Source organism: Serinus canaria, chromosome 1A (genome assembly GCF_022539315.1).
Source record: "Serinus canaria isolate serCan28SL12 chromosome 1A, serCan2020, whole genome shotgun sequence".
In the NCBI taxonomy this organism is placed as follows: domain Eukaryota; kingdom Metazoa; phylum Chordata; class Aves; order Passeriformes; family Fringillidae; genus Serinus; species Serinus canaria.
Window position 1 is genome coordinate 19,542,143 of NC_066314.1, and position 20,180 is coordinate 19,562,322.

The 20,180-nt window shown below is 41.0% G+C and overlaps 1 protein-coding gene across 8 annotated transcripts in view; it reads right to left on the reverse strand.

The window, feature by feature from the left end:
• PLXNB2 (plexin B2) overlaps positions 1 to 20,180 on the reverse strand; it is a 252,479-nt gene that overhangs the window by 103,600 nt on the left and 128,699 nt on the right. For 7 of the 8 annotated variants that reach the window (XM_030237867.2, XM_030237868.2, XM_030237872.2 and 4 more), the window contains one exon: positions 12,216 to 12,282. The gene's annotated coding sequence lies outside the window, so the exon portion shown is untranslated. Of the gene's footprint in view, positions 1 to 5,354; positions 5,403 to 12,215; positions 12,283 to 20,180 lie in introns of all 8 variants that reach the window. The other variant, XM_030237869.2, reaches the window with a different exon arrangement.

The window sequence follows — 20,180 nt, forward strand, 5'->3', positions numbered from 1 at the left end:
ATTTCAGAAAAAGAGTTATTCTTAGAACTGAGTGGTCTTTAGGAAAGAAGTGCAGTTTTCATAGTCCCAATTCTAAACCAATAACTGTGGAATAAACCCAAGAATTTCTAACCCTGTCTCTGCGGATGGATCACTATTTGGCACAGCGTAAATTCTCAAACTTGGTACTGCAAAAATCCAGATTCTTACAGCCAGGACAGAGGAAAAGGGATAATTAAGCAGATAAAAAGAGACATATTACTTTTATAATGAAGCACTCTAGACCAGCAACAGATCACTACATAACCACAATGCAACATTTACGTTTTAGAGCACTGTATTTCCCTATTTTATGAAAAGAGTTAACACAAAAATTCCTAGGTATTGGAGTAATTTATTTTTTTGCCAATTACTTTACATCATCTGTCTGTCCTTACAGCAGTTCTACTCTCTTACTGCACTTTCAACAAAAGAAAACTACATTTGTGCAAACATGAAAGCAACTCTCATGTCAAGTAATGTATGATCTCAATGTATAGCTGAGAAACCTGTTGGATGGTCTTTCACTCCTACCTCACAAAAGTCCAATGTTATAGGGGCCATACACATAAAAATGAACCATCAAGAAGAGACATCAAAATTAAAAATCTGGGCCATGTCAGATATGTCACAGTCCAGAAAAAATACTAAATGAGAATCAATCAATGTTTTGCCATTAAGGCAGCATGTTTCAGTCAGAGCTTATTATCAGATTTCACCAGACTCTTTTTTGCCTAAATGAGCTTGGAGATCAGTTAATCTCACATAGTTTAATGCTCAGCCACTTGTGTAGGGCAGTTTCTTTCCCCAGAATTATATTCTTTTTGTTTTTATGTGGCTTTCTTACTCCTGTTACAATGGACTTTGTCCTCTCCACATCATCATCTATTAGATCACGGAATACTTAATCACATTATGAAAAGCTGCCTCCTCCTAAATAAGCATGGAGTTTTTCAGTCCGATCTGCTTTACTTTCCACAAAACCTTTCTGGGTTGGTACAGCACTAATCACTTCAGAGGTTTGCTCCACCCCCTCTCACAAAATCTGGCGTGCAGCCTGTTGCTTGTGACCATGGGCAGCACTTGACCTGCTGCCTTTGTACTAATGCCTGATGCTCATCCCTGTGGAAGGTGACCTGGTGACAGGATATTCATGGAGGTTTGCTTTCTTTAGCATATTCAGAGTCTCACAATCCCACTGATAATGGACATAGAAAGGGTTGTGCACTGTAAACTACAAGTATCCATTTGTGCGATGCACAAATATTTCCTCAATATGTATTTCTCTCTTCCCTTTGAGAGTTTGAGTCCCTAATTTTTCTTTGCTATCCACTGACTGAGTGAATTCTCTGCTTTCCCAGGCTATAAACTCCCTGGTTTCCAAATAACTACAGGTCAAACAACTGTTGACTGGAGGAAGGGCTGAGGGAAAGAACCATGTACAATCTTGGTATTTATCATTTTATCTTTAGTTCCTCTTCCAAAGGGTGCTGACACTTGCCTTGAGCTGCTTCCCTGTATTTTAAGCTTTCTTGATCCCTTTTAACAGTGGATCAAGCATTTTTTCTGGCATACATTGGTATTTCTGCTCAATTGCAGGGAAAGAACCTGAACTTTAAGAAGATCCCTACAAAATCACTGATTGCAATAGACATAATACTATGGCTCTTACCTTGATCCCTTCAGGGAAGAGGTTTTATTTACCATGAATAAAGATGAAGACTGACAAGCAGACTTCAAATTAAAGCAAAAGCTAGAAAATCTTGGATTACTTGTGGAACCAGCATTTAACAGCTTAAGATACTCTTTATATAGGTATTATACTGCGTATTTTACCCCTTAATGAAAGCAAACTTGTCATGAACAAAATCATCAAGACCACTCACTGACAGGCAAGAATTTAAATAAAATTTGCTCTTATGAGATCAATTTGTACTAATTTCCATCTCTTAGATGCTTATGCCTTTTCCAGGGCTGGTGAATGGAATCTCAGCCACTCCAGAAAACACAGTTGTATGCTGTAATGTGCATACGCTTAGGGAATTTACTTAAAATGCTCACTTTACTTACTGTAACAGCATGAACTCTACCACCCACTATTTGTATGACAATATTTTACAAGGATACTGCAAATCTTGAAAGCATGGGGACAAATTAAGCACACAGGAGCTGTCAAATATTTACCTTGCCCAAGAATGTTAGATTTATTAGATGAATGCCAAAGATGATAAATGCAGTTCAACTTCAGTGAAGGAATTGGCAGAACGAGACAAGAAGCATCACTGCAGAGATGCTTGCTTCAAAATCATGTGTTGCAAAACACTGGATGTGCCTCCTCTTTCCCTCACCACTTGCCTTTTCTCTCCTCTGCTAGTCAGCAACTGGGCCACAAGGCAGTCCTGTCAGCTGCTTAAGGAAGATCAGACCATGCCAAACATCTCACTTGGAAAACCTTATTTTCTCTCTATTCTCCCACAAGGTCAGTTTCAGTTTATCTAGTGAATATGAAAGTAAGCAACCTGCCCCTCTCTCCACACATTCCTGCCATTCATTTAAAAGAAAAATCTTGGGTGAATGTTATACTTTGCCTAACATCTGTGCTGGTAGTGGCACGCAAGAGGTGGTGAGAAAACACTCATGGAGCTGTTCTAGCAGGAACAACCCATTTTTCAACTTCTGGCCAGTTTAGTTTTCAGCTCTTGATTAGGCTTGAGGTTTGGTTGCAACCATACTCACAGCACTGATGGAAGTACTAGGGTGGACTGGTACCTAAGAAAGTGGGTGTGTGTATAAACACATCCTGACACCATTGAGGTAGAAACCTTCAGTAGGTTTACTGCAACTGAAGAAAAAAACTCTCCCTGTTACCTTGTCAAAGACAACAGACAGACTTGCTGGGCAAAAATGTGATCTCTGCTCATTCTTCTTTCATGAGAATAAACACCTGCCTTTGTATAAGATTACTATTTTCAGAGTACCTCATTTATTTACAATAATGTTAACACATTCAGTTTTGCTCAGATTGTGCAAAATAGATATATTTGGAACATTTTCCTTTATATATTTTTTTTTTGTTTCTGTTCCCCATCTACATCATTTACTTGTTCTTTTCCTTCTGGTCCTATATATACTTCAAAGACATATTTTCAAAGAACAATTTCTCTCAGCATAGCTTGTCCTGGAGCTGTAAAAGTTTTGCTCACATACACTTCCCTCAGGAGAGATAACTTCTTTGCATAATGCTCCTTTAGGCAAAATCTGTAATCATGCAAACAGGTAGAACATTCCCGTGTGGGGCAGCTCAAACAGGAAGCATACACATCTGGCAAAGCAGAGTCAGGGCTGCACCACAAATATTTACACCCCAGATAAAATCTATGTCCTGCAGATTGGACCACTATAAACATGTGCTATCCAATACATCTTTCAAGGCAATCAGCTAAAGAATTCACACATGGGTGGGTGGCCTGATTCACGCAAAGGTATGGAAAGCCTGGCAAATGTAATGAATCAGCTCAATTGACCACATTTCTTTCCTAGAACCATTCCAGCCTTAGAACAGGATCTTCTTGGCTTTGCAGCCCAGAAGAGCTTTCTACAGTCATTCAGTTTCTGGATGTTTCTGATGACACACTGGCAACCAATGCCACTGCAGAACTGGGACTGAACTTTCCCAGTGTCTTCTGTAAAGAATAATATAGCTTATGTTTTACAAAGATGTTGGCTGTAAGAAGTGCAAGAGGAATCTGCTCACCCCCCCTGATACCAGCTGTACTCTTTGTTTTTGTGTTTCTGCTCATTACAATGGAAATGGTATTGTGACCCTTTTCTCTTCTCTGAGTAGAGACAAATGGCCAGTAGCTGATGATTTTTGGGTGTAAACTGATGCAGAGGATGCCAAGGCCAAAGTTGTGAGCTGGCAACTTCAAGGTTGAAAAACAAAACAAAACAAACAAGTAAAAAAACCCCCAAAACCAAAACCCAAACCTCAAGCACTAAAAGCCATGCTTCTTAAAAACCATGGCAGGTCCACTCATTGTCTGGAAATTTCCAGATCCATTTTTAAGGAAACACTGTCTGTACACAAACAAGAGTTGCAATGTTTTGCAAAGTGGTAAATTCCCAGCAACTGTAATTTGATACGATTCAGTTAACTAGTAACAAACTTAAGCCACTCAATTTTAAGGAAAACCAGCAAAGACAAACAAGACTTTTGTTTACAAAGTCATTGGCTTACTGACTGACAATGAGAAATTTCCTACCTAAATGTAGGTATTTTTGCATCTTGACATTATTTCATGACATTGTCACGTCAGCTTGATCAAACTGAGTGCTGCAGTAACAGTACACCAGAATATTGCCTAGCTGTCCAAAGAAATGGTTATTTTTAAATATGTCAATTTCACTACAAGAATTGAATCAAATATGGTTGAGGCTTGCCTTGAATTTAGTCCTAAAAAATTATTAGGCAAGCAAGTTGTCTCGGTATTTAATTTTTACTTTTATCCTTGTTAAATCCCTTAATTAAATATAATATTAAATACAACACTAATTAAAGATTATTATGAAGTTCAAGTAATATGTTTAAGTGCTTTAAAGGAGGGAGAAAAACAAAACAAGAACAAAAGTTAGGCTTATAAATAGATTTCATATAAATTAAAAATTTAGCATTAAAAAAGTAACATCCTGAATGCACAAGGCATTTTCTCATGTTTGCTAACACAAAAGTAAAAAAAGAGGTTAAGAGCAGTGGAGATGCTATATTCTATACAAAACATTGCATTAATCAAATCATTTTCATTTAGCAAAGTGACCAGTTTACCTAAGACAAGTGCTTAAACAACATCATTGCTACGACAAAGCAGGAGGATTCACTGCAGGAATGGAGCAGAAGTCCCATACTATGAAGAGACCCCTAAGAGCCAGGCTGCCCTGGCACCAAACCCAGGGGATCAGCAGCATGAAGATTTCAACTGCACTTTTGCAGAAGCCTGGTCTAGGAGCCACGTGGAAGAGTGCAAAGCCCTGTGGAGGGAGCTGGGAGCAGCAGGGGCTCCTGCTGCAGTGGGCAAGGCAGAAGGCAGCTAAGGTGAAGGAGTGGCACTATCCTGCCTTCCCCAAGGAGTTCTGCTCAAAGCCCTGCTCCCTAGGTTCTGTAGGCTCAGAGTGTGTCTCAAAAATTAATTAGACATGAAATGAATGGGGCCTCCTAAACTGATTGTTTATTAGTAATTGCACAGTTCCTACAGGCAGAGCATTCAGAGGCTTCCTCTGTACAGACAGAGGGAACAGCAGCAAGATCATCAGCAAGAAGAGCAGCAGGACAATGCCCTTACCTGTGCCTGTTCACACCAGTATTGTTCACACTGGTATTGTTCACTCACCTGCAATTAAGAAGTGAGGTGAGGAAGCTGATTTCACATACTCAAATTCAACAGTCCCATAAAAAAGGCTTACTTTGTCCAAGAACCAAAGGTTTATGGAGACAAAGCCAATGTAGCATCTGAGAATGACACTAAAAATTATACTCAAGCTGCACAATCAATGCTAAAGTCAATGCTGAAAACTGATTTGCAACAGTTCCCTCTAAGTCTGTAATGCATTTTCTTTTCTAAGCAGGGACAATTCTCAATTTTTGCTGCCAGACACAACAAGAAACTTGATGCCAATATCCTCACTTCTTTGAGAGTATAGAATAATATCCCAAATGGGCAACTCAACCTGCTTATTCTGTAAAATACCACAGGCTGACACATTGATTTGAGAGAGTTATGTTACCATTCCCATTGCATGCTAGGAGAAGGAAAAAACCTATTACAGTGTGGGTGACAATCATGCAGTTATATTCACCAACCTTTACAGTAAGAAAAAGACAACAATTTAGGCTGGTACCTTTGACAGAAATTTGTCAATGAATCTCCTCTTTGCATCCCCCCAAAACTTCAGATTCAGCTTTCATATGACAAAGAACTGATGTGAAGCCTTATTTTACTGCACCCAGCTTTTCTACTTGGCTTTGCTAGACTTGGGTAAACTGCTTTTTGCCTTCTCTTGATCTCTCCAGGATGCAGCAGCCCGTGCCAAAAATAATTTTCCTTCATAATTCCCTTGCAGAGGTTTGCACTGTTTTAATGCTGTAGCATCACATATCCTTTTAATCCCTGCCCACACATTTTAACATTTCAAACACATGATTATTTATAATCAAAATGCCACCGGGGTTTAGCGAGGTAAAGTGGTTTAGTGGGGACTGAAACTGGGGAAGGGGGAGAGGGGAGGGTGAGTCATCATTTGGTGTTTTTAATCCTTCACTCCTCCTCTATTGGGCCTTGTCATTAGCAGTAGCATTTACTCACTTTGAGCAGGGCCAAGACAGCAAACAAGTTCTCTGAATTTGAAAGCCAAACAATTCCAACTCCTAATTCAGCCATGCACGCCTGCTCCAGGCTGTTCAATCCCTTGAGACCCCTTTTTGTAGCCTAGCCTTTTCCCTCCTTGAAGTGCCAAGTCATGGACAGCCTTTGGCGAGGGTTTTGTGCATTCCCACCTGCTCCTGCAGGAGGGAGAACAGACTGGCATGGAGTGACGCCATCCTCAAGTTTTGTCTTGCATTCAGGGCTGGGCATTGCCACACCAAATGGAGCAAACAGGTTACAAAAACTGTTTGCACAGACAAAGCAAGGCACTTGACAATCACCACCACTCCAACTAAAACACCATTTGGAAACAAGTTGCACTGCACACTGAAGGGGAGACAGCACTTGTTCAAAATCTCCTCTCCCTTTCAGTCTTTGCTCAATAGACCAGCAAAAAATTTGTCCTCCAGCCCAATTATACCACTCTGCTGATGCTGTAACAAAAGGAGAGAGAGTCATGACAGAAATAACAAGATAACCTGCATCTCTAATGGAAGCAACAGCAGGAGGTAGAAGAATTAATTTCTGTCACACACCATTTTTCTTCACTTCAAGCACCCTCTCCCTCTCTAAAAACTCCTTCTATACATGTCTCCTGCAAAAAAGCAAAACATCTTTGAAGAATGATCCTCCCAAGACTACCTGTACCTCATACTTTTTTCAGTTCCACTGAGCAACAACTCTGCCTCAAGGTATGAGAGCTGGGCAGAGCAGGGACCTGAGCCCAGCCTGGGAATTGACAACATGTAGGTTCCAGCTTTAGGCTTTTTAGGGCTGCTTAAGTTTTGAAAAAGTCTTTTAAGTGTGGATGCCTCAGGTTCACCTTCCATACATACCCATGTTTCTGCACCAAAATACTTGCACTCAGTTTCAAAAGAGTGAGTACTCTGGAGTTCTAATTTAGAACAACTAAGAATATGAAGAACCTTTGAGAATTAGACTACTCATTTCAGTAAATTAACTAGGCAGCAACTGTGAAAATGCTGATGTTAGACAGTATTTAGCTTCCTGGGCTATAAATGGATATAATTTTTACTTACCTGACAGGTGTGTCATGAGAATTAGCTAATATTGACACTTTGATCTTTAAAATGCTTTGCCAAGTATTAATTAAGGAAGGAACATTTTGTATTTAAAATACCAAGTATTTTGAAGTTGAATTTGTCTCCATCCCTCTCCTAAAATGGAAAAAGAATCTACTGTTTGTTTTCCTACATATTCCCCAGGAGATAATTTCAGAGAAACATGAGAAAGAAGACTGACGTGTGGGTCTGTGCTTCAAGGAGGAAGAATGAATATCTCTAAATAAATGACTGTGTTTTGTTGCAAGAATCTTCTCTCCTGTGGGTCTTCCAGCCAAACCTGTAGACTTAGGCAAGTGTTAACTGGATTAGGGAGAAAGGTCACTCCTACCCTCCAATAAACCACATTTTTATAACTAACCTACCAAGTTTTTTTACCAAGACAAGTCTCAAAGTGAAGTATGAGAAGTACATAACATGTTTAGATATTCAAGTCTGCAACTACTGTAAAAATGTGGCCTCATTTCTCTATAGAGGGAAAGGTGCCAACATATGGGCAAGACTCTATTACAGTTTATCTGCAGCTAGTGATATGAAATATGTACAAAGCTGTGCAATGCTTTTGTTAGATGGGTCACCCTGTAGGCTTCTGCTAGAGAAAAATGGAGAGCCAAGGCTTGCCTGTGGAGCCAGCTCTCTCCCAGTGACTCCATGCTCGATAAGGGCAGGGCTTTCACCAGGGGCACTCTCATTGCAAAGATCTAGCAGCAAAGGCATGACATTTGGCCTTTACATGACCCAGTGAATATAAACTCAGATTAGAGGGAAATAAAAGATTGTATTTGATAGCATGTGAGAAAACAACAACAATAAATAAGTGTGCTCTACACACCCTGGAGAGATCATTATGCAGGGCTTTCCTGTGGTTGTTACTGCTGGTGGTTACAGCCTGACCTGGTGTCACAGGCTACTCATGCTGGTAGTGCAGAGATGTAATTTCTCCTGGAGCTGAAATATTCTCCTTAAAGTTAGCCAGGCAACACAGGGAATTCCCGAGATGGAAGGAAAGAAAAAAGATAGGATGTAGGTACTGGAAGGGATGCCAGAAGCCACATGCATGAAGATGCAACCCATGAGTGGTGCCCTTGCCTGCCTTTTAGGGCTTCAGTGTGACAGGGCAGAAATTCTGTGGGAACATTTTGCAATGTCACGTCCTTGCCCACAGCCCAAAGCATGCAGAAAATATGGAACAATATTTACCTGTTTTGGTGACCTAAATCTTATGGATCTAAAGAAGTGTCTTAGAGGGACTTAAATCTGACTGATTGTCATGCACAGAATTAAAGCTCCTTATGTGACTCCTTCATGATAGTCTCTGTAATGGGAGACTTCTTCCTCTGTTTCCCTGCCTCATTTCATGCACAGCATAGACATGACTTAATGAACTAGTAACTCCTAAATATTTATTTTTCTCCTTATTATCAAGTGTGCCTCTATGCTTTATTTACCACATCCAAATATTGCTGAGAATTATTTGTAGCATTCACAATGTAGGAGCCAAGCTCTTAGAAACAATAATTAATTTTACAATAGTCACCTGGATCCTGAAACTAAGATGGACATTTTTGAGATGGGCACTGGTTTTTAGAAAATATTTTATAATTCTAGAAGTCTAAAAAGCATCTCTGTAGACCTTCCAGGAAGGTCTGCCTGCCAGCTAGCAGAGCTTAGTGACAGCACATGATGTGATGGGGTCCTCACCCCTCACAAGGGTGTTTGAATCAGGCTATTTATGATGCCAGTGCACACATTTTACATAAGGAATAGTGCTGAGAACAGTGAAAAAACACTCAGTGCTACATTAAGATCTCGTTCCTGGGATCGCAGATTACAAAATGTGCAGCAAGAACCTAATTTTGGTATCTAATCAGGGCTGAGTGTTCTTCCCCTCATCCTGTGCACTCACTTGCCTGTGCTTTAGTTGATGGTGCCTGCTCCTGATTCCCTAAGGTACACACTCTCCTTCCTCCTCCTTGCAGTCCCTGCCTCAAGATTATTTTGATGTATCATCAGCATAATTCAACACACTTGGCTTTTCATCATCTCCACCAGCCCATTTTATGTTTTTCCTGGCTTCTCCTAATTTTTGAGTGGAACAAAACCCTCACTCTCTCAATTTCTTTTTGCTCCTTTGTGAAGTTAAAGAAACACAGCAAGCCAGCACTTCACTGGGTTTATCCAGCATTCCAGCTTGGTCTTTCATCTCTTTGAAAGGTCAGTCCAAAATTTCATTGGACGAGAATGAGGAAGAGCAAGTTTATTCCACTTTCTGGCTTTATGGGTAACCAAAGCCAAAATTTTACCAGTTATTCTGCCAAACCATTACAATGTATTCAAGCTCAAGTTTCAAATTTAATTTTCAATTTTGACTAAAACAAAATTTTTAATAAATATTTCCAGATGTGCTACCCATCAAAATGGATGATTATAAGAGCAGGTGCTGGATTTCACAGATTCAGGGCTCTACCTCCAGTTTGTGAGTGGCTGCAGGTAAAGCCATTGCTCCTCTTGGTTCCCATGATGTCCTCTGATCCCTCCCTTCAGCTCTGCTGTCTTTGTATATGAGAATATCTCCACTTTTGAGATACAAAACCAAAAGTGTATATGAAAAGGTATTTTGTGCTCTCCACAAAAACTTGTTGATTTGGTATTACTGCAAAAAGCCCAGCCAATGTGAGGCCAATTAATTTTTGAAAATTACTGATATTTAGAAGGGTAAATCTCTAATTTTAATGTCAGATACCTGTAAGAGCCAGATCAAAAAGAAGTTTTACATTTAGGAGCTCAGACTACATTTGCACAAAATCAAAATATCAGAAAAATAACACATACTAGAGATGATATTTATTTTTACATGAAGGACAAAATGCTAGCATCCATCTCTGCAGCAGGATGTGTTTAGTCCTCTGCCAGTTTTGGGATCAGCTAATAATCACATGGCCAATATTATACTCCTCAGCTTCCTAAAATGCAGCTCTACTTCATGTCTTTTAGTTGTTTCCACAGACATACATGAAATGACATTTTAACTGGACAGATATCTTTTATAGCTCAACTGACACTCAAATCGTGCTCTCCTGCTAAACAGGCCCTTAAAAACTACAAAGGACAAACCAACAACATTCTGCTTATTTCACAAAAAAATTGTAACTAAAGATAACCCTTCCCGAGTTTCCCAGAAGTAACAGTTGAAGATGGAGTGGTGAGAAAAATGTGAAAGCAACTGACAAAAAACTTCTACATGTACAAACTTGTCACACACATGGGATAGTTCAGGAAGTGTCACTGGCCTGAACAGGGTCATTTGAAATGTATTTTTAGGATCTTGAGGCAACTAAAGCTGTCTCAGTAAATTACTTCAAACTGCATTGTTTTGCTCAATACACATTTAAAGGACTTGATTTTATATTTTATAAGCCTACATACATTTCAAACTGTGCTAGATACTAGTAATGGAAGGAATCAATGCACTGCCTAACCTGTAAATCTTCACCTTAGGTACAATGTTGTCAAATCTGACCATCTTTATTTCAAGCCTTTTCTCAGTAGCCAACTCTACATAAACCAGACAGCACTTTGCAATGCTATATGCAGCTCCTGCAGTTTTCAGTGCTACTGGTCAGCCAGCAATTATTGAAGACAAGTTAGTAAAACCTGAAAGGCTAGAATTACAACTGTTCTAGACAGTTAGACATTTAAGACATAATCACTGTCCTCTTTAACATCTAAGTCATTAATTCTATACTTTATTCAGCATTTGGAAAGGCTTAGTTGCCTGCTTCCAAGCTCATCAGTCAGGCTCTGGGAAAAGGAAGGTGAGATTGTGGGAAAAATGTAATATGAAAAAAACACTGGAACAAATCTGTGGTAGCTGAGAGCTCATGACTATTGCTGCCCTGCACATCGGAGCCACTCAAAGTCTCCTGGGGAATGACTTGCAGAGACACAGCTTTGCCTCATACACAAATACATACATACAAATACACATGTGCAGGCACACACTTAGGGGGTTCACATTATTATGAAATACAGCTAAGGAAGGCAATTACTTTAGGAAAAATAATGGTGTATTCCCCAGCAGAGTAACAGTTTCAAGAGGTTCTAGAAAATGAACCAAAGCTCTTGTTGTTAGAGAACTATTGACTCCAGGTTTGAAAAAGTGACCTCAAGTGAGCAATGATGCACTTAGCCTGGAACTTGCAGCTGCTGTATTTCACTCTAAATTGAATTGCCAATCCACGGTGCAATCTTTTTCTACTATAATCTCACATCTTCGGGGCAAGTATACCAAAAATTACTATATATGGGCTGCATTATTCCAAGTTAGACGAAATTCCTCTGGAAATGGAAAATATGTCTGCATTACTGAATTTAAGAATCCCTGTGGGTATTTATATGGGAGTGGTGTTTTTTTATCTTTTTAAGGGCACTTAGTGACAACTTCATGTCATTTTTCTTGCAAATAGTTTTTAAGCATCCAAGTGACTAATGGCACATGGCCCCATTAAAAGAATTTAGCTATATATTAGCCTAGACCCATATAATAGATATTGTATAACACACACACACACATGCACAGTGATCAGATCCTGCATTCTCACCATAATAAAAGTGGCTGCCAATTTAGCATGATTTATAGTATCACCAGTGTCAATGGTTTGCAAACATAAATAATTGACACATGCTCTGAAATACTTACATTCACTTTTCCACTTAGTCTTCTTCACTATAATCAAGTTATTTTCCAGGACAGTTTAATCTTCTTACTAAATAAAAGAAGGCAACAATTAAAAATATATTCATAAGGATTAAGCTATGTTCAATCACATTAAATTTATGAACTTTAAAATATGATTTAAGATCATCTGGAGTGTAATATAACTTGTAATTTGTTTATATACAGTCAGTTTTATTACATTTTAAACACAACTTTATCACACTATAACTTTCCATCCTGAAGCTAAATGGGGCAATGTTCTTTATTTCAATAGCTGCTAGGATAGTAAATCAGATGGACAGTTGCTCACAGATGTACAACTAATTGCTGAAGAACTGAGAGCTAAACTGATGCATTACCCAAAAGAATGCCTAGCATTACAGATGGGTTATTGTATGGCTTGGTACTCCTCTAGCCAGGGCTTGAACATGCTCTGAGCAGTGGCAGTACTTGGCACCTCCCCTGACCAAACACTTAAGAATGGAAGAGAAGCAATGTCTGTCTCTTTAGGGAAGGATAAAATACCATCAGATATTTTTTAACATCACTGTATATGCCAAAAAGTGGTAAAAAGGGTTCATGTAGATTGTTCAACATAAATGTGAAGATGACAACTGTCTCAAAAAATATCCCAGGCAATAGACATAGTGAGTGCTGTATGCCTCAAGCTGTTCCTTACACAGAGCTATTCTCAGTTGCTTTTAGCAAAGCAAGCAATGCACAAACAGTTTGCAGCACAAGCCAACACATGTCATAAAAGACCTCCACATGGCAGTCCCCAGGTAAGAGAGCTCCAAACACCTGGCAAAATCCACCACCTTTTCCCCAAAGCCATCTCATCTCAACTGAACATGACTTTTATCCTCACATAACACTGGCTTTCAGGGAAGTAAGACACAAACATCAGCAGGACTTTTACTTTCCCTTCACGTTTCTTGAGGCTGCCCAGTCCTAAACAAAACTTATTTTGCTAATGTTCCATGGAATTTTATTTCCTGTGTTCATACCCTATATGCAGTTGCTTTGGGAAGATGTTCTTTAAGACTATGTACTTTCATCTCTTTGCAGGGAAAAGCTGTATGAGGGAACAACCCTCACTGGGTACAGGATGAACATGTATGCTCAACAAAATTGTGAGATGAGGCATTTGGGAGAAGAGTTGGGTGAGATATTTAGAGCACAGCTGCATGATACAGCCTAACTGGAGAAGGTAGGATTGGACTGAGGAAGGTCATAGGAGGGAAGTGTAAGAAGCCAAGAGAGAGACAAAAAAATTAGACTGTAGGACCAAGGTAAAGGGCAGATTTCTTTCTGTGTCTCACCAACAACAGGAAAAACAGATCTGGTGCTGCTTAAACATGTAAAGGAAAAGCAAATTCAGAAGTAGAAGGAAGTACAAAGGAATGCGAACCATTATCATCCTGTTGACAGCCAAGAAGGAAGGAGGTGGAGGTAGTCAGCAAGGAAACAAGACTTGATCCTGCTGAGAAGTTTGCTTTATATATCCATGTTTTCTCTTTCCTTACGAGCATTTTTGCAAGCACTGCTGAACAGTAATTTAGGCACGTCTTGCACAGTTGGTTCCCCATCCAGCCTTGTAGATGCCAGAACTGAGGTGCATGGAAATTAGTATTTGGCTGAGCCTGGAAAAGCAATCAAATGCTATCAACCCTAACTGTTATGTCCAGCCAGCTATACCCCCAATATTAAAGGCATTAGTAAAGGTATATCCTTTGCTAAAAATATCAGAAATGTATTTATTTCTGATGTCTCAGCGAAAACTGGTTCTGCCATAACCCAGGACCTGGCAGAGAGACATCTAACTACTTATGTGGCAGTTCTCACATGGATACACCAGGCATTTCAGTCTGTAGTTCAACTGTGCCAGAGAATGATGCTACCAAATTGTATTCAATTTTCTGTGTTATAAAATTGGAAGCCGTTTTCATAAGAGGCTTGGGACACAAGCCAGAAATCTCGCTCACGGTCTCCCTATGTATTCACACTGAGTCATCAGATTTTCCAGGTTTCTCCACTCAAATGGCACACTGCTTTGGATGGACACAGGTGGTACCATCTGCCACAAGGCTGCTTTGGTTTGTTTGGTTTTGTTTCTTCATTCTGCCTCCTGCTCATAGCACAGCAGCTCTTTTTCAGCATCTTACACTAGATCTGGTTTTTCATGGTATGGGTTTGGCCAGCAGGCCAGTCAAAATGGACTGCTTGAACTAAAGGAACTTTAATACATCTTTAACACAGGTCCTCTAACAGCTGGAGGCACTTCCAAAGGGACCTGAAGCAAAAAGTACTTCAGCAACATAGAGAAATTGTTCTTTAAAGATGACAGAAACCATGAGCTCAACAGAGCAAGTGGGTAGAGGGATGGTCACATAATCTAACTTCAGTCTAACAAGGCTAATCTTCCTGTTTCTTCTCTCTCCACCAGCCTGGCAGAAAGAGTCTTGCCATGTGGATTAGGAATCAATCTTCCCTAAACTGCTTTTTGGAGAGGACTCCCTCTCCCCTCCATAACCCACAGAGGACAGCAAGAGACTACTTTTAGCTCTTATCCTGTCTCAATCTGAACTAGCTTAATTGCTCCCACCTTTCACATGACAAAATTTCTGCCTTTCAAATCACAATTCACCTTAGGGGGAAAGGATGAAGACCACCTTGTATGGTCAATGACCCAGCAGAAACAGGACAACCATGAACAGCCTCCCCATCCTGCAAATGCCCTCTCCCTCCTGAGGCAACTGCACCTGTGTTCAGGGTCAAGGTCTCAAATGCCATTATTTCAAATAGATGAGAAACTCAGGCTGATAGGTTGTGTCCAAGTGCAAAATTTTGCAAGCAGGTAACATGCTGCCCTGGCACTGCAACTGCCAGGGAGATAATGTCTTCTGAAAGCAGCAAGGAACAAAGTGTGACACTTGTTCTGCAGTGCCCAAAGCTGATGCTGCTGTAAGTAAGGGTAAGAGCATATTGAGTTCTTTTTTTTTCTTTTTTTTTTTTTTTTTAATGTTTGCTTCTAGAGCTAAAAACAGATCATAAACCACATTTCTTTGAGGAAGGATCTTGTTTGTTTGTTAAAAAGGGCAAGCACTGGGTCAGGGATGGAAAGCTGTGCTATCCGGTTCCCAGACACAAACCTTATTCCCCTGAGTCCTCAGCTATATGTAACATATGGAGCAGATCTTTTCCTATAGGCTTTTACATGCCCATGGAACTTTTATCCAGCGTTGAGCTAACAAACACAGCACCCTTGATAGGATGGAGCACATAAGATAAACTACACACTGCCTTTTGAGCTTGATTTTGAGAATGGATCTTCACATTTCAGTGAAGGCATTACAACACTGAGACCATGTCCACATGGAAACAGGATATTGAATTTAATATTAAAAATTTCAGGGTGATTGCAGATGTCAACCTAATACTCTAAACATTGCAGTATTTAGATCTCTAATTAACTGAGAATCACACAATATCTGGCCAACGCATTATCTTCCCTCACCTTCAATTCTCTAGCTTACATGACTCTAGGTCATCTCTATTCTGCCCTCTCCACCTCCATGACCACAGACACCAGATTTCACTTCTAGCACATGAGCTCCTGAGTTTTATTACTGGCTTCCTTTCTCCTCTGCTTGGCTCACCACTACTCTCTTGGCTGGCTCTAGACAGCACTTTATCAGAGTGTAAGGACACTGACTTTTTTTTCTGAAGCCTCTCCCTCTCTTTTGAGAGCAAATGGAGCCAAGGCCAGCCAGCATGACACACCCCCTCCTTGCAAGGGATCTATTTGTGCAACCTGGTGCTCTCCCAGCAATGCAAGATGGTCCCCATGTCATGAGCATCACCCAGCACAGGGCACAGGAGACAGACCAGCATTACACAGCAGAACAGTGTTTACTCCCAGTTTTCCAGGAATTCAACATAATCCTGGCATAGCCAAGTTTTTAAGTTACCCAGTGTCCTGGTTTCATCCAGGACAGAGCAGTAGCTGTGAAGGGACAGAGCTTGGAGCTGTGTGGGTATGTCTAGGTTGTTATTCTATACCATCCACATAATCACTGGTGGGAGAGGGGGGAGGGGTGTGGAGAGCTGGAAATAAGGGACTCATTCTAGGAAGAAAAGTGTGGCTTCAGGTCACACAAAAGAGTGGCACGTTGGCCATTGTTAATTTTCTCAGGGTTGCACCACCTCAGGTTGGCTGGTGAGCACTTATTTCCATGTAACTCACCCTCTATTTATATACTTTTGCTGTTAATACTGCTGCTCTAACTGTTCATTTTTGTATCTCATTGCTGTTTCCAGTAAATTATTTCTTAACCAGCAATTTCCCCCCTTTTATGTCTCCAATTCTCAACTCCACCCCTGGAGCAGGAAGGGGAAAGAAAGCAGGGTGAGCAAGTGAGTGGTTGGTTTGGGAAGAGTCTTGGGGATATGGGGGCGCACTTATCTGAGGAATGCTGTTCCATTTATAAACCATGACACCCAGAATTAAAAATTAACCAAAGATCACAAGTTCAGTCTTCCCTTCACTTTCCTACTCCTTTGAAGTCCTAAACCACTATTTCTGTTTCCCTCTGTTCTCAATTCCCATATAGACCTCTTTTTCTTTAATCCTTTGGCCTCTGTGGGATGGGGAAGAGAAGAGGCAAAGAAACATATGGGAAAATGAAGCAGACTGCCATCTGTGTTTGGGCTGACCCTAAAAACCAATATAAACACAGACCAGTTAGACTAGCTCACATTCACCAGCAGTTTTCAAAGTACTGAAGTAGCCCAATCATCTCAAAATACCACTAAGCATTTCACTGACAAGAATTTTTTGGAATCCTGTGTTATTCTGGTGTTATGCAGACTTACAGGCTCTGTGCCTGCCATGAAATATCCTACAGCTGCTGCTTTGGTTCAAACCAGCCCCAGCAACACCAGCCATCCCCTCTTCTCAACACACTTGTTAACTACTAACTGAAGAACACAAAAATTCACCAAAATTGTTCTATAACCATCACTGCTCAATCAAGGTAAATGGTGCAACATTCAAGAGCACTGCTCCAGAGCCTCACACCTCAAAAAAGAAAATCAGAATCTGTTATATTACATTCTCCCTTTCATCTTCATGTCACTGAAGGCATTCCACAGGCAGTTTTACTTCTGACAGCACGATTTTCAATCAGCCTGCTCTTGCCTGGATTTGAAATAGGACACTACATGAAATTGGATCCTGGTAGCCTCAAACATGCCCAGGCTTGCAGAGGAGGTTAAACAAAAAGAAAGAGAAGGGTTTTTTTTAAACACAGGGTGCTAGTAAAACTGATTTTAAAGAGCCACTTCATTTCTCTCAACTGGAAGTAATATATTACCTCTATAAAGTCTTTTATACTAAGTTCTTAAAATTCTTTATTTACACAATGCCATTGGTGCTCACCTCACCTTAGAAATACACATTTTAATAGTCAACCAAAGTGATACAAACTACCAAAGTAAATAAGACTACTTTAAAATTGGCTTCACTACCTCTTCCCATATATCTGCCAAGCTAGGGCCCAGTCCTGCAGTCTCTTTCATCATGTACTCAGCACTCACTCAGGAATTTGAAGGTTTACTCCTTGGATTACAGAATGCAGCCTGCCTTCTTGGAGAAAGGAGCAGGCATGACAGTGTGAGTGTGAAAAATGAGAGGAAAAAATGCAAAGTGTAGGAAGGTAAAAAGAAGCAAAGATTGTTAAATGGAGAATGAGGCATGGATAAGAGGGAATAAGAGACATAAGGAGAGAGCAGCAAATAATGGTGTGGAAAACAAGAGGAAAGACATAACAGAATGAAAAGTTTATCCTGAGTACTGCAGGGCTTTAAATGCATTTGTATGACATTGAACAGAGAAGAAAGTACAGGAAGAAGTGGAGAGATGTGAATTTTATTTTTAATTTTATTTAAAAAGTAAAAATCACCCAAAGTTCACTCCTTTGTCATCCTGAACTGAGATGTCCATTCCTCTGAAGTGGGGTATGAAAGGATGTAAGGACCACTGGTATGATGAGCCAGGCAAGCCTCACCTGAGACCAGCTGTATGGATCAGTGAAGTTTCCAGTGTCTTCTTTTATAGTGACTGATTTTTCCCATGATAGCCCATTGCACTGCAAATTTCATTCTTTTGTTTGTTTCTAAAAGTGGAAAAAGGAATGAGTACAAAGCCTGGTTGGAAGCTCGAGTGAAATTTCATCTTTCCCACTGAGAAATGTATAAAAATCACAACCTTCTCATTAATACAACAGTGGCCTGGCTGTGCCTTTTGCTGAACAGATCAGAAAGCATCACAGCAATCCAAACTTGTAACAGCAGGAATGTCTCATTTGTCCATCAAGTACAATGAACAAGGTGAATCACAGCCTAATTGCAAGCAATATAAGAACACTTTCCTCCTTTAAATCACACAGAAGGGCTCTTCTCATCTTCAGCACCTCTCAGAGAATCAGCCTGATTCCCTCCACACTCTCCCTTGCTTTCTCTGTGACCTGTCTTCCTAATCTGGAATCCTTCAGAGCTGGGAACTGGACCCCCTGCCTTGTTTCCCATCATCTGCACTGATTTATGTCAGCGAGCCAGGCCAGCTGGCTGCCTGCACACCCAAAGAGCCCATACACCCTGATACTGCTCACTTAAGAGAAAAACAAAAAAATCCCCCAAACACCCCTTGCCCCAAACCCAAAAAAGCACAACAGTCCAGCGTGGCTTTGCCTGCCGGGTTAAGCCTTGGTCTCTCCTGGTGAGCCCAATCTACCGGCGGCTGCTGGGCAGGACACGGCCCTGCCTGCGGCTGCTCTTCTGGGGCTCAGCCCCTCTTCGGCAAATGCTGCTTCAAAGGTATTTCCAGGCTGGGGAAGGTACAGGCTACTGTTTCTAGCTCACTAGGAAAGATACATATGTTGACACTCTTTTAAAAAAGAAACCATTCCAAGCAGCGATAGGAGCTGGCTCGGGCCGATACTGTCCTATCTGGCAGAGCAAGTCCGAGCAGGCTCTGCAATCACCGGCTCCGCAATCACCGATTTCCCCGCACCCACCCCCACCACGGGACCTCAACTTGCCCCGTGCTCCCGAGCAGAGAGCGCACACATCGGAAAATACTGACAGGGAATGGCTGGGCAAAACCAGCTTTTAAAATAAAATGCTCTTACTTTGTTGTTTAGGTTTGTTTTTAGGGTTTTTTTGTTTCTTTTTTTTAGGTGTGGTTTTTGTTGGTGTTCCCCCCCCCAATAAATCGTCTTTCACACTTACATGGGCCATGAGCTACGGGAATAGGCACTTGTTCAGTTCAAGCACTTTTTTTTCCGCCAGCAGAGCAAACCGCGTTTGGATGCACACGAAGGGAAAGGCAATATTTATAAAGGAAGTTCCCACACTTCCTCTTCAAACAAATCACTTCTGGCTGGTTTTGCAATTACAGACCTACCGTGAAAAGGGGGTGGAGGAATAAAAAAACATTGGGTATACTATTTCCTCTTAAAGTCACTTGCTCTTGAAAATCAAGCTTCCGGAGAGGAAGGAGTTAAGCACTCAGGACAAACTGTCAAGTTTGCAGTAACTAATTTATTCTTCCTGTAGGCCTGGAGGAAATCCACAGCTGCCACAAATATTCCTTGCTCATTTCAATACTACTCGTTGTGAAATGGATTTTAATGGCCAAGCAAAGCCATCCAAACCGCAGATGTAATTAAAGCCACTGAAACTGGCTCCGCAGAAGGCTGGGAAGAGCCCCGTGCCCCACCTGGGGGCAGATGCCGAGGTACAGCCTGGCAGGGTGGCAGCCATACCAGGACACCTCATCCTTGGCACAGCACACGGGGCTGCTGCTGGCAGGATGGATCCTGCTCACCGGGAGGGCAGCAGGGCTCACAGCAGACAGGGAGCAGCAGGCGATGGCCAGGGAGCTGC